We start from the raw sequence: 14,639 nt of genomic DNA, 5'->3' as shown, positions 1-14,639 counted from the left end.
TTTAGGAGTCCCCTTAAATAGGCCCCTAAGTCTGTAAACGTTTTTCATAGTTTATTATCAATAAAAATTCAGACTTGTGTCTATTGTATTCTCTGGTGGATTCTAGACCTATCACCTTGTGGATTCAAGGAACCCCTCGTGGACTCGAGGTTTACTACCTAGGAACTAACAGTTTAGTTTCTGTTCCATCAAGAGAGCATCGTGTGTGCTCTTCTTTAGGCTTCCGCGACATCAACAATGCCCAGCAACAACAACTCTTCCAAATATTAACAGACAACCCAGCAACCAATTTTCTGGTTGGATTAATTCAACATTTAGCAGCTTTAGTCCCATAAGCAATGCCATGCACACTGCTCCAATGGCACACAAGATTGTCCCTAATATCTTGGCAATAGTTCTCACGCTTCCAAAATTCAACTTATTATCTATACTAATCATCACATACAGAATATAAACAATTAAAACTTTGGAAAAAAATAGGGTTAATTTTAGATATTAACCCTATGTAATAACCTCATTTTAGTCCAAATGATACTTCCCCATGCACAAAGTTCTTAAAGGTAAAGGGAAGAGGCTAGGGGTAGGGATTCGAGTTGCCATGTATTCAATAGATATTCTAATAACCATTCTCACAAATAAATAATAATAATTTACAAAGATTGCGATCAATAATCTAATTTAAGATTAATTTGTTAGCTTCATCCCACTGTCCAATTTAGTCTGAAAATAAAATAAATCGTAATGGATAAGTGGTGGTGAATTCCCTGAATTTCACTAATATATCAAAATTACTACTATAATTATGAATTAATTTGAGTGTGTACCTAACCTATCTTATTCTAGTAATCATTTTCAATTTGGACACTAATTTAAACATTGAAATATATATTCTGTGTATTAGTCAAACAAGGATGTTAATTGCAAATTTTCAAATTTTATGGAAATTATAAATGGCCCTATAATTTAGAGTGAATAAGTATAACTACAACTAACATTTTTTTTTTTTTTTTTTTTCTTTTTTTTTTTCTTCTAGCTAAGAACTTCTTTAATTAAGTACGTAGTTTGTTTCAATAAAATGTTCATTTTAATTGCTCATTTAATATGGTAATTGAATTAAACATTGACATGATATATTAATAGTTGAAACTGGAAAATATTATGAGCAGGGATGTATAGAATCTGGGCTTACACTCTGCGTTCAGGCATGGTGTGTATCACAAAGGGGTCCAATCTTTCCTGCAATGTTCAATCCTCTGTGTACAGTTATTGTGACCATATTGGCTGCTGTGTTTCTTCATGAGGAGATCTATACCGGCCGGAAGGTAACACATGCAGTCTCAACTTTGCAAAACTTGGAATGTGATTTTAATTAAAATTAATTTTTATTTAACTGTAAAATCCTTATCTTCCATCTGCTTTGATTGAGATGGGACTGTAACAAAACCATTTTGTATTAAAATTTTTATTATGACAAAACTTGGAATTTTCATTCATCTTCTTGGGCAATACAATGTGTTTTTTAGGAAAATTATTAAGGGTTTGATATGTTAACTTTTGATATCTAACAAGGTCCAATATGGCCAATTTTTATTTTTATTTTTATTATTTTTTTTTCCAGATTAATAGGTGTTGTTATTGTGATTATTGGTTTATATGCCGTGCTGTGGGGGTAAGGCCAAAGATCATGCTAAAATCAATGAAAACGCAAATATCCAAACTAATGCGGCGAGGAATGTGAACATCTCGAAAGTCAAGGTCATATTTGGTAACAGTTTTTGTTTTTTATTTTCAATTTTTTTTTTTTGGAAATAAAAAAAAAAACAATTTTCTTGTATTTTTGAAATAAAAAACATGTTTGGTTAGTTGAAATTACAAAAATAGTTTTTTGAAGAAAAAAATAGAAATTAAATACTAATATATGTTGTTATTAGAATTTGAACTTTAATGCTAACTCATTAAATGAGAAAATTTTATTAAATAAAATACGCGTTTTCATTAATTTTTGAAACAACATTACACGTTTTCAGTTTTTAAACAATATTACACGTATTTTCATATACTTTTTTACTCACACGTATTTCTAAAAAAATACAAACAACGTTATTAGAACAACATTACCAAACGGACCTTAGAAACTAAAAATAACATTTTGCATATTTTCAGTTTCCTTTACAAATTGGGTTTTGAGAACAGATTTTGTTTTTTGTCCATTTTGAATTGCCAAACAAGTTTTTTAATCTTAAAAATAGTAAATTATTTTTGAAAACAGAAAATAAGAGGAGGAAACAATTACCAAACATACCTTAAGTCTTCAAAGAAAATAAGCTATAAAATTGATTGGGAGGAACCCCTTTGTGCCGCATGCAATGTTGATGAGATTAAAAATGTTAAAATATAAGTCCAACGGGCTTAGGCCCATTATTGTACTATTATAATCTATTTTATTTGTATAGCACACATTGTACATACTCTGGCTATATAAAAATATAGTCTCTTTGTACAATATTTCATATTTTTTAAATAAAATAAAATTCAGTCTTTAATTTTCGTAGCTCTTCTTGCCTCATGAAATGTAGTATGTGGATAAAATCATAGAATTAGTGACACAACTCTGCTCCGTAACCAAAAAAATAAAAAATAAAAAGCTTGAGGAAGAAAGCCTTTCTAGTTTCTAAGCTGCTTCTGCAACTGGACCAAGGTCCTTTCAAAGCCCAAAATATATTTGCTTAAAGTCTAGTGGGCCACTGCATGGGCTGTACCATTAACAGTATAGTGGATGAATCTCAACTGATGAGAAAGGGTGATGGATTGAGCATCTTTGGTCTAATTTGACTCTAACCCAAAAAGGACAAGGTTTAATTTCCTCCAAAACATTACATTGTAATTTATAAAGATGTATCTAGATATATTCATGTGTTTTATTTAAAAAAAATTACATGACTCATTTAAAAAGTCATATATAGATGACTGCCATGTAGTAGATTAGAGATAAACTTTTTTCCAAAAAATAAAAATTGAAAAAGGTTTTTATGCAACCTACTACATGGTAGTTAAAAAGAGTCATCCACATGTTCTTATAATTACATGACATTTTTAATGACTAATGATTTACTTAAATAATACATGTGGATGTTGTTTTACTGCCCCATAGCGAATTGCATAAAAATTCCTATAATTCAAATCGCATAAAAACCTTGCTAAAAAAATAAAGGTAATTTGTAAAGAATGGTACAAAGTGGATATATGATGCTTATTAATCCTAACCCACTTTAAAAGTAATAACTAAATAACTTTTAAATAGTTTAGGTTAGTAAACTATATAGTTTAATTTGAAAGAACTCCTAAAGGACAAGATTTAAAATGTAATTAAGGGTCCGTTTGGTTCCCGTAAAATATTTTTTGAAAAATATTTATTTTCTGGAAATGCTATTTTCCGGAAAAGGAAAATATTTTCAAGTGTTTGGTTGTATAATGAAAATTGTTGTAGAAAATATTTTCATGTGTTTGGTTGTATTCTGAAAATGCTATTTTCTTACAAATTTTTCACATTTTCTCAGCTATTTTCTCAGCATCTAAACAAATATTATTACAAAAAATTTCAAAATCATAGCAAACTTCGGCAATCAAAAGCAGAAACAAAACCAAAGAAAAAAAATATCAAATCCGGTCAGAGGCGATGGGTTCTGGGTTCGAAGGAGATCGACGATCGACGATGCGACTCGATGGGTTCTGGGTTTGCCGGTGCGACTCGCTGGTGTGAAGGCGATGGGTTCTGCGTTGATGGCGAGATCGACGATTGACGATGGGTTCTGGGTTCGTGGCGAGATCGACGATTGACGATGGGTTCTGGGTTTGTGGCGAGACTGAGCGGAGGCGATCGAAGGCGAGATCGGCGCGGTGCGATCGACGATCAGTGCGGCACTGGGTTCTGGAAGTGCAATTGGCGATCAGCACGGCGTCGGTTTTGGGCTCTCTCTCTCTCTCTCTCTCTCTCTCTCTCTCTCTCTCTCTCTCTCTCTTTCTCTCTCTCTCTCTCTCTCTCTCTCACGGCGTCGGTTTTGGGCTCTCTCTCTCTCTCTCTCTCTCTCTCTCTCTCTCTCTCTCTTTCTCTCTCTCTCTCTCTCTCTCTCTCCGGAAATACTTTGAAGTGAAAATAGAAACTAAAAACGATTTTCGTTGTCAAAGGGAAAATAGGAAATGATTTTCCAAAAAATTCTATTTTCCGTAACTGCCAAACAAGCGAAAAAGGTGGAAAACGATTTCCTGAAATGGTTTACCACCAATTCAAACGCAGCCTAATTTGCCCAAATTAATATAATTGATTAATCGGTTTTCAATCCAAGACCAGTATATCTGAATATGTTTTGGCTGGTTTGAACTCCCACTGTTTTTACTTGGTTTATAATGGAGAAGAAAATCGAAAATGCCACTAATCAATCAATCTTTTAGATAGTGAAAGTTTTGGAAAAATTTGAGATTTTTTTTTTTCAGACAACCTTATCTAGGAAGAAGACTGGTAGTTAATCCCAGAATATAAGAAGATGACACTTTTTGGGATTTCCATGGGCCATGGTATTAAGAATTAGACACGTAAAGAATATATTTCAAAAATGGTTTTTCCAGTTTGGTCACTATAATACAACGAAAGGGACTGGTTACTATAAGGCAACCAAGAGATAAGCATGTGGTAGTGGTACTTCCATGCGTGTAGGAACATGTCTTAAATTTTTGAGTACTTCAAAACTCTATTTTCGGTGAGCAAGCAACACAATAAGATTGTTAGACACGTACATGCATCGACTGTTTGATGAGACCTAAACCGTCAATAATTAATGAACAAATTCAATCTTCAAAGATAACAATTTAATGAGTACTATCTTATCCAACTCAATGCAGTATTATATCAGTGAACTAATATGTGAACAACTTGGTAGTTTGATACAATCGTAACAAACCAACTAGTTTGCAAGGTTTGTCTTGCAAATTATTTTTAAAACGAGATGAAGCTTTAAAAAATGAAATAATTAGAGACCACAAATCGATGTAACGAAATGCAAACTTGATTTCTCTTTACGTGGCAGGAAACTCATGGAAAATGGAACAAATATATATATGAACAATCATTTAACCATATCTTTCTTAAAGGAGTACAAATCACCATTCTTTTCCTATGAAAACATTAGAAAAAGGGATACCAAGATGTTTTAAAATGTTAACCTTATACCACTCGCAAATTGGGAAATGAGATGTGCGAAATAGGTGTCTCGCAGTTGTAAGACTAAATTAATTTATTAATTAATTTGGTGGCTCACATGATAAGGCACATATGATAAGTTAGAGGTTTAATGGGAATATGAAAATATATATATATATATATATAAAATTATATATCATTTAGTGTTTTATCTTATTGGTCGATTAGAGAAATAGTTTCCTAATAGTTTCCTAACATGACTCTTTCGATGAGCAAGTAGAGATTAAACTAAATAAGAAAAAAGTCATCCACATTCATCCTTAAAGTCTTTAGTTGAATAGCCAAATGTGTCATTTCAAGGATATGATCACGCAAATCTTGCGAAAAGTTTCTCATCAGTTAGGTTAACAGGTTTGGCATAGTAGATGAAGGCAGGACAGGACTAAAGGGTTTATGCTTAATAGGACATATATGGATAGAGTTAATACAGCCAGCCCATAATTTTGTAATTTGCCATGTTGGTTTGGACTGTTTGGTGTAAAATGTTTTCTGTAGTTTATTTTATTTGATAAATAAGTTAGAAAAAAGTAAATTCATACCTTAAAAAAGAAAAAGAAAAAGAAAAAAGAAAAAGAAAAGAGCCTTTGAAAAATTGTACGTAAGTAAATATGTCAAATAAGCCCAAAAAAAAAAAAAAAAAAAAAATCTTATGCAAAACCAAATTTAATCTAATAAGACTATATTTCATATCAGCGAAGGATAAGAGAATTTGAACCTCAATTATTCTCTTTTGTATAAAAATTCGTGGATTTTTATTGCAATTTAAATTATTCAGATGGTTAAAACATATATTATATTATAGATAACCAAATGAAAATGAAAAAAAAAAAATCAACAATTAATTTTACTAGAAGATATTTATTTTATTTTATTTTTACTGATTAATTTATGCAATACTCTTCACCATACAAATAACTATAGAGACTTCATTAATTCAATTAAAAATTGAAATTGCATATCTTTTGGTCTATGTGTTGTCCAATCAACTTTAACGATACACTATCTATCGTATTTTCTCTCATACACAACTAGCATAAGGGTTTATTTGATTTGGCTGAAAAATAATGATGAAAAAATGCGTGTGAATAGATAGATAGAATTTTCTTCTGTTCGGTTCACATGGAGAGGAAAGAAAGTGACTGCTTGTTGTTTTCCATTGAAACCCACAAAAATTGCTCCTCAAAATGGGGACGAAAGTGAGTGAGTGGAATGATATTTTAATTTCTTCCCCTTTTTCAACTTTGTTTTAAACCACATAGCTAGCACTGATAGCACCCTTCCTCTACCTTTGACCTTCGTGATCAACTTTTGGATATACAAGTTGAACTCTGCTCTAATTCAGAATGTGAACATCAAACTCAATTTTTCAATCTTTGAAATTTTATAATTTACATTTTTTTAAATGGTTAGAAATACTTATATAATATTATAATGTATATGCTGCGACTCTGATAGCTCGAACCCACTCTTCTTGCTCCTCCAAATACTTATGACTTGGGGAGATACCAACTCGCCCAATATTACTTCCCAATGTGCCTGACTCAATTACTGAAACCTTAAACAATTCAGTTTTATAACCATGAATAAATTCTGATACCGAAGCCTCGCATCATGGTTGTTGAAAACTAAGATCAGAATGGCATGCAGCAGAATGCGCACAAGCAACCTTTACATGTCAAAATCCAATTGTCAAGTATGTGGCATATGTAATTCTAGAAATTAAGTAATGTTTAGAGTCCTCTGGAGATCATAATTACTCTATTAAATAATATTTATTAGATTCTTCTGGAGATCATAATATATTACTCTATTCAATAATTCCTAGGGCTTGTTAATTAATTCAGGGTCTGCATCTTCAACATCGATTGAGCTGGTAGCTGGTAAGTGGACGTATTTATCATCTTGAACTTTCCACTTTTTGTTACTTTTATTTTTTATTTTTAATGAATTCTATTTTTCGTTACCGGTCATTATTAGTTGATAGTGTTGAATTTCAGTGGCTATTGTGAAGCTTTATGCCCAACAAGAAGATAAGGTATATATTATAAGATAGTTTTTCCCTTTGATCCACCAGTCACTTGGACAATATTGATCAAATCATTTTCAGAACCATTCCAAAATTTCCTATAATAATGTCAATTTAATGGCCAAATTAAATCACATAATGACACTCTTGTTTTATTGGCCCACCTCTTCATAAATTAACCAATTTGAGGTACTATGAGTCTATGAGTTGTCCTTAAACACAGAAATATAATATAAAATATCAAAATATATATAGTATCAAAAGCATTCATTTAGAAGGAAAAGCAGTAATAATTTCCAGGAAAGTAAGAAGGAGAAAATTTTCCACTCTCAATCAAACTTCTTTGTTTTGGCAATTATATATTTTCTAGAAAATAAATTATTAAATTTTTCAAAAAGTATTTTTCATAAAACTTTCTTATAAAATTGGAATATAGTTGTAAATTTATTAATAGGGAAATAATTGTAAATTTATACCAATTTTATTTTCCATCCTCGCATTTTTCTTTTTAACTAAACAAATGAGTTTTTTAGCTTTCCACTTTTCCATTCTTCCAACCAAATAAAAATAAGAAAAAATTAAATTTTTTCTATCCTCCCATTTTTCTATCATTTTCCTATTTTCTATCTTCCAACTTTTCTATCCCTCCAACCAAATGGGTTGTTAGTTTTCTATGAGATACAGTTGTTTTCCAAAAAAAAAAAAAAAAAAAATTTAGTGAAAAACAATTTTTAAAAATTAGTCATATTTTTTATGTTAACTAAAAATAATTTTCCTTCAATTCATTTTTTCTATCACTATCAAACACGGAAAAATACTATCTTCACACAACATTTTCTATCAAAACAGACAGAGAATCTGAAAGTCATCCAAGGAGTTTATAAATTTGTAGATTGACTGTTGGATAGAAGTTTTAATCGTATTATTGAAGGCTTATGTACAGTTAATTATCAAATGATGACAAATCTTATAAATCTAGACTTTGGGACACTTTTAAACTACTTTAGGTACAGATGTACCAATTGAGCTTGAGATTAATTAGATGAGTAATAAAAGGGCTTCATTATTTTAATTTCTATAGTGTAAATCCAGTAACAATCTGGTATAGTGGAGAAAAATCGCTGTCAAAGAAATGAATCATTCAATGAACAAAAAAAAAAAAAAAAAAAAATAGTTTTCTTTGAGATATAGTTGTTTTCCACAAAAAAAAAAAAAAAAAAAAATTTAGTGAAAAACAATCTTTAAAAATTAGTCATACTTTTTATGTTAACCAAAAATAATTTTCCTTCAATTCATTTTTTCTATCACTATCAAACACGGAAAAATACTATCTTCACACAACATTTTCTATCAAAACAGACAGAGAATATGAAAGTCAACCAAGGAGTTTATAAATTTCTAGGTTGACTGTTGGATAGAAGTTTTAATCGTATTATTGAAGGCTTATGTACAGTTAATTATCAAATGATGACAAATCTTATAAATCTAGACTTTGAGACACTTTTAAACTACTTTAGGTACAGATGTACCAATTGAGCTTGAGATTAATTAGATGAGTAATAAAAGGGCTTCATTATTTTAATTTCTATAGTGTAAATCCAGTAACAATCTGGTATAGTGGAGAAAAATCGCTGTCAAAGAAATGAATCATTCAATGAACAAAAAAAAAAAAAAAAAAAAAATTGCAAGTCAGTGGCCAAATAAATGTCTCATACTCTCATTCACCAAACAAGGAATATTTCAAGTCATTGGCCAAATCAAAGAAGCAGCCAAAAACACGTATTAGTGATGAATATGTCATCAAATTGGATAGACCAAAAAAAAAAAAAGTGTTTGCGACTTTATGGCAAGACATTACTATAGTCATTAGTCATGCGCAAAATCTGGATTTGATTGATAAACAAGACACATGGAGCACCTAATGGATTTTTCATTAGCAAGACACATGGAGCACGTAAGCATTGATGGTAGAATATGTACATCTGATGAGTATACCAATTTTATTACATAATTCTTACAAACTCATATGTCATCTTTTCAAACACCTTTAAAGATAATTAAAAATTTTATTCATTATATTGTTGATGTTTAAGTATTATTTTGAGAATAATTTATTTAACTTTTTATTGAAATCTTTTTACTAAAGATATTATAGGTAAAAACTAAATAAAATATGTTAATTTTTTTTTTACTTTTTCTGCTGAAAGTTCTTTAGCCAAAAGTAGTGTGGGACCTGTAGTAAGTTAAAATGGTTTGATATTTTGAGCAATATTCATAAAGGGCACCCATAAACAATAAATTAAAGTGGACTTTTGACTAAATCTTTGCAGCGGATTAAGTGAAACGCTAAGGTGGAGTTTGGATAGCGTTTTCAACGCTTGTGTTTTGTGTTTGTCTTTGTCAGTGAATCTTGTATACTGTTTATGAGATTCACAAATTTTTTTTTTAGTAAAATTTTTATTCAAAATAGGTCTTACAACATATTTAAAAATTATTTTACTACAGTGTTTTCAGTTTTTGGTTTTCAGTAATAAATGTTATCTAAACAGAATGCGAAGTAAAATAAGCTTGAATTTTTGTGGATTTGCTATTAGCCTTTTCAAATTTTTGTTTTTAGCTTATTTGTTTATGTGTATATATTATATATTTTAAATTCTCACTTTTTTTTTTTTAAATGTTTAACTTTTAATTAACTTTCAACAAAAAGTCATATAGGTTATTACCAATCTAACCCTAATCACATCGGTTTACAAGTCTTTTACAGTGAAGTAAGTAATAATTTTATCATTTTTTAATTATTATCCATTTTGTAGGAAGCAATGGTGGATGGGAGGGGGCAACTAAAAGTGCGTGCAATTGCTTCTGCTGGTTTGTTTAATGTTTATTCCTTTGAAATGGTCCCCTTGGATGTATAGGAAAGTATATTTTCCCCTATGAAATCATTTGTAAGATTGAAGATGCTTGGATGTTTATGACTTTTTGTATGTAATATGGATACATTGAATCATGGATAGAGAGAACCAAAAGTGATGGGCTCCACTTTTGTATATAAATAATATCCATTAATTTCTATGTACAAATAATATTTTGTTTGCATTCTAAGGTTCTGAATTTAAGTAATGTATTCTTTTTTGCATTATTCAACCTGTCTCCTTCACCTTTCATAAGCCTTTAACTCTTATTTGGAAAATGTGGCTTACGCTATTTGTTTTGTTTTTATTTTTATTACTTTTGTCCTTAATGCACATTAAACTAAATTTAAGACACTTAATTAATAAGGGAATTGGAGTAGGTTCCAGTTAGCTTAACTAGTAAAGTTTTTGATTGTTGAATAAGAGATCTGAGATTCAATTAATCATTGTCTACCTAAAAACCAATTAATGTCTTTATCTGATGATAAAGAACTATTATTAGTAGCGAACGCTATAAGTTGAAACTCTCTCTCTCTCTTTCTCTCAAAAAAAAAAAAAAAAAAGAATTGGAGGAAAAAAAGTAAATTAATCAAAGAAAAATAAGAAAAATTGTATAACTAATATATAAAAGGAGCACCTAACGGATTTTTCATTAGCGATTTTTCACCCCCATTGTTCCCCTCCCCCCACCCCCCCAATTAAAGTAAGCATATCAGCATTGATGGTAGAATATGTACATCTGATGAGTATACCAATTTTATTACATAATTCTTACAAACTCATATGTCATCTTTTCATACACCTTTAAAGATAATTAAAAATTTTATTCATTATATTGTTGATGTTTAAATATTATTTTGAGAATAATTTATTTAACTTTTTATTGAAATATTTTTACTAAAGGTATTATAGGTAAAAACTAAATAAAATATATTAATTTTTTTTTTCTTTTTCTGCTGAAAGTTCTTTAGCCAAAAGTAGAGTGGGACCTGTAGTAAGCTAAAAAGGTTTGATATTTTGAGCAATATTCATAAAGGGGACCCATAAACAATAAATTAAATTGGACTTTTGACTAAATCTTTGCAGCGGATTAAGTGAAACGCTAAGGTGGAGTTTGGACAGCGTTTTTAATGCTTGTGTTTTGCGTTTGTCTTTGCCAGTGAATCTTGTATATTGTTTATGGAATTTACAAATTTTTTTTTTTAGTAAAATTTTCATTCAAAATAGGTCTTACAATATATTTAAAAATTATTTTACCACAGTGTTTTCAGTTTTTGGTTTTCAGTAATAAACGGTATCTAAACAGAATGCGAAGTAAAATAAGCTTGAATTTTTGTGGATTTGCTATTAGCCTTTTCAAATTTTTGTTTTTAGCTTATTTGTTTATGTGTATATATTATATATTTTAAATTCTCACTTTTTTTTTTTTAATGTTTAACTTTTAATTAACTTTCAACAAAAAGTCATATAGGTTATTACCAATCTAACCCTAATCACATCGGTTTACAAGTCTTTTACAGTGAAGTAAGTAGCAATTTTATCATTTTCTAATTATTATCCATTTTGTAGGAAGCAATGGTGGATGGGAGGGGGCAACTAAAAGTGCGTGCAATTGCTTCTGCTGGTTTGTTTAATGTTTATTCCTTTGAAATGGTCCCCTTGGATGTATAGGAAAGTATATTTTCCCCTATGAAATCATTTGTAAGATTGAAGATACTTGGATGTTTATGACTTTTTGTATGTAATATGGATACATTGAATCATGGATAGAGAGAACCAAAAGTGATGGGCTCCACTTTTGTATATAAATAATATCCATTAATTTCTATGTACAAATAATATTTTGTTTGCATTCTAAGGTTCTGAATTTAAGTAATGTATTCTTTTTTGCATTATTCAACCTGTCTCTTTCTCCTTTCATAAGCCTTTAACTCTTATTTGGAAAATGTGGCTTACGCTATTTGTTTTGTTTTTATTTTTATTACTTTTGTCCTTAATGCACATTAAACTAAATTTAAGACACTTATGGCATGTTTGGATGTTTAAAAAAGGAGGGGGAGTAGAGTAGAGGGAGGGAGAATAATGCAATTACTTTGTTTGGAAGTTTTTTAAAGAATGAGGGGGAGGGGTTTGGAGGAGTTTGGAGGGGTTTGGACTCCCTCTAGCCTTCCAATTTTAATTCCCCCAAATTGGAGAGATTTGGAGGGGGAGTAGAGTACATAAACTATTGACTAAGTAAATTACCTAATTTATCCTTATTATATTAACAAAATTACACAAGGGGAATGGCTAATTACTCCCTTCCCCCTTACTAATTTTAAAAACATCCAAATAAGGTGGAGGTGAATCATTCTCCTCTACTCTCCTCCCCACTACTCCCCTTCCCTCTACTCCCCTCTACTCTCCTCCCTCTCTAAACTTCCAAACAAGCCATTAATTAACAAGGGAATTGGAGTAGGTTCCAGTTAGCTTAACTGGTAAAGTTTCTGATTGTTGAATAAGAGATCTAAGATTCAATTAATCATTGTCTACCTAAAAACCAATTAATGTCTTTATCTGATGATAAAGAACTATTATTAGTAGCGAACGCTATAGGTTGAAACTCTCTCTCTCTCTCTCTCAAAAAAAAAAAAAAAAAAGAATTGGAGGAAAAAAAGTAAATTAATCAAAGAAAAATAAGAAAAATTGTATAACTAATAAGCTATAGGTTGAAACTCTCTCTCTCTCTCTCTCAAAAAAAAAAAAAAAAAAGAATTGGAGGAAAAAAAGTAAATTAATCAAAGAAAAATAAGAAAAATTGTATAACTAATATATAAAAATATCAAGAGAAATTACCGAAGTCTGAGTTTTCAAGAAAATACAAACTTTTCCAACTTGTAAGCACTAGCTTGTTCTTAATATTCCTAGACAAAATCAATACCTTTTCTCTTTGCACTAATTTGTTCTTTTAGCTTCCTAATATCAAGTTACCCTATAGAAGTTTTGGTAATTAGCTCGACCCTTTCACCTCTATATGTTGGCTCAAGACGCTGTTCTCATGTTTCTCAAAAAAAAAAAAAGAAAAAAAAAGAAAAAAGAAAAAAAAAAAAGACGCCGTACTCATATTGTTATTTTGTAAATTACTGTAATGTTAATTTCTAATGAATTACTCTATCGAGAAGTTTGATGCCCATATAAAAAAAAAAAAAATTATCTAGCTTTATTGCTTTGGTTTGATGGTATAATAGACATTGGTGCAGATGGATAATTTGTCTATAAGCACAGAAAAACAAATGAACCACAGCACAAAATAAACAAAACTCAATTATATCAAATATCATACTAATTTTAATGTTGATGACGAATTTCGTTGAGTTAATAATGCAGTTATCAGAGACCGCTGGCCAAAATATACTCTTCATATATATATATATATATATATATACACACACACACACTTAGACTAAAAAGTCTAATATGTATTAGTCAAAGTATTTGGAATCTGGAGGACATGGTTGATAACTGATCATAAGTAATGTTATACATCAAAGGAGGATTACGCACTGCATCCTTCGGCAATATATTACTATATATTTCCATTAAAGTTCTATCATAAAATAATTTATATGTAGGGACAGACTTAGGTATAATACATTGAGTGCAGTAAATTAAGTTTTTGAATTAAATTCAAATATATGATTATTTTGAATCTAATTATTCTCGAAAAAGAAAACATAATATATAGTTCTACATGTATCATTGTTACGTTTTATAAGTTGATACATCTAAGAAAAAAAACTTACACTCTCGGAGTCATTATTAAAAGTTTTGTGGTCCTTTGCTGGTTATATGTGGTGAACAAAAATTTAAAAGTACGATATACTTGATGCACTGCCACCATCACTTTGAAATTATGGTACCCTAAATTTTATTAGCTATGCCCACCTATTATCTAAATACTCCTTAGATGGAGACTACACCAAGTATTGCAATGTAAGGGATCATGGCCACGGGCTAATTAATGCAATTAGACACTGCACCAATAATGCAGGCAAATAGATAATGGAAACATGAAAGATGAAACCATATAATGAACCCTATTACTGATATTTGGATGATAGGATGAGGACATGGAGTTACCATGAAGCAATGAGGTCACTTAACAGGTTAAGGATCTTTATACATGGTGACATATGAATTATCATGCCCCTAAATGGCTTTATAGTCTATTATGGCAATATGAATATATGAGTAATCTGGTCTACCTATGACTTGTAAATCTGCCGACTTTCCTTTTTTTATTTTATTTTTTTATTTTTTTATTTTTTTATTTTTTTTAAAATTCAATAATAAAAATAGAGAAAATTTGAATTTTGGATATTTCTATTGGAAGGAGAATGAAAGCTTGAAAAAGTGTTGAAAACACAAGAGTTGTTAAGACCTCCAAATTAAAGTTACGGCTCGATTG

General features: G+C 30.0%; 1 pseudogene; it reads left to right on the top strand.

Annotated features, from left to right (window-relative positions):
• The window catches only part of LOC112026951 (WAT1-related protein At4g30420-like), a 14,929-nt pseudogene extending 3,066 nt beyond the window's left edge, over positions 1-11,863 (top strand).
• Positions 11,864-14,639: the final 2,776 nt, after the last annotated feature.

This window comes from Quercus suber, unplaced genomic scaffold (assembly GCF_002906115.3).
Source record: "Quercus suber isolate HL8 unplaced genomic scaffold, Cork oak 2.0 scaffold_749, whole genome shotgun sequence".
NCBI lineage: Eukaryota > Viridiplantae > Streptophyta > Magnoliopsida > Fagales > Fagaceae > Quercus > Quercus suber.
This window is presented reverse-complemented; position numbering and strand designations above follow the sequence as displayed.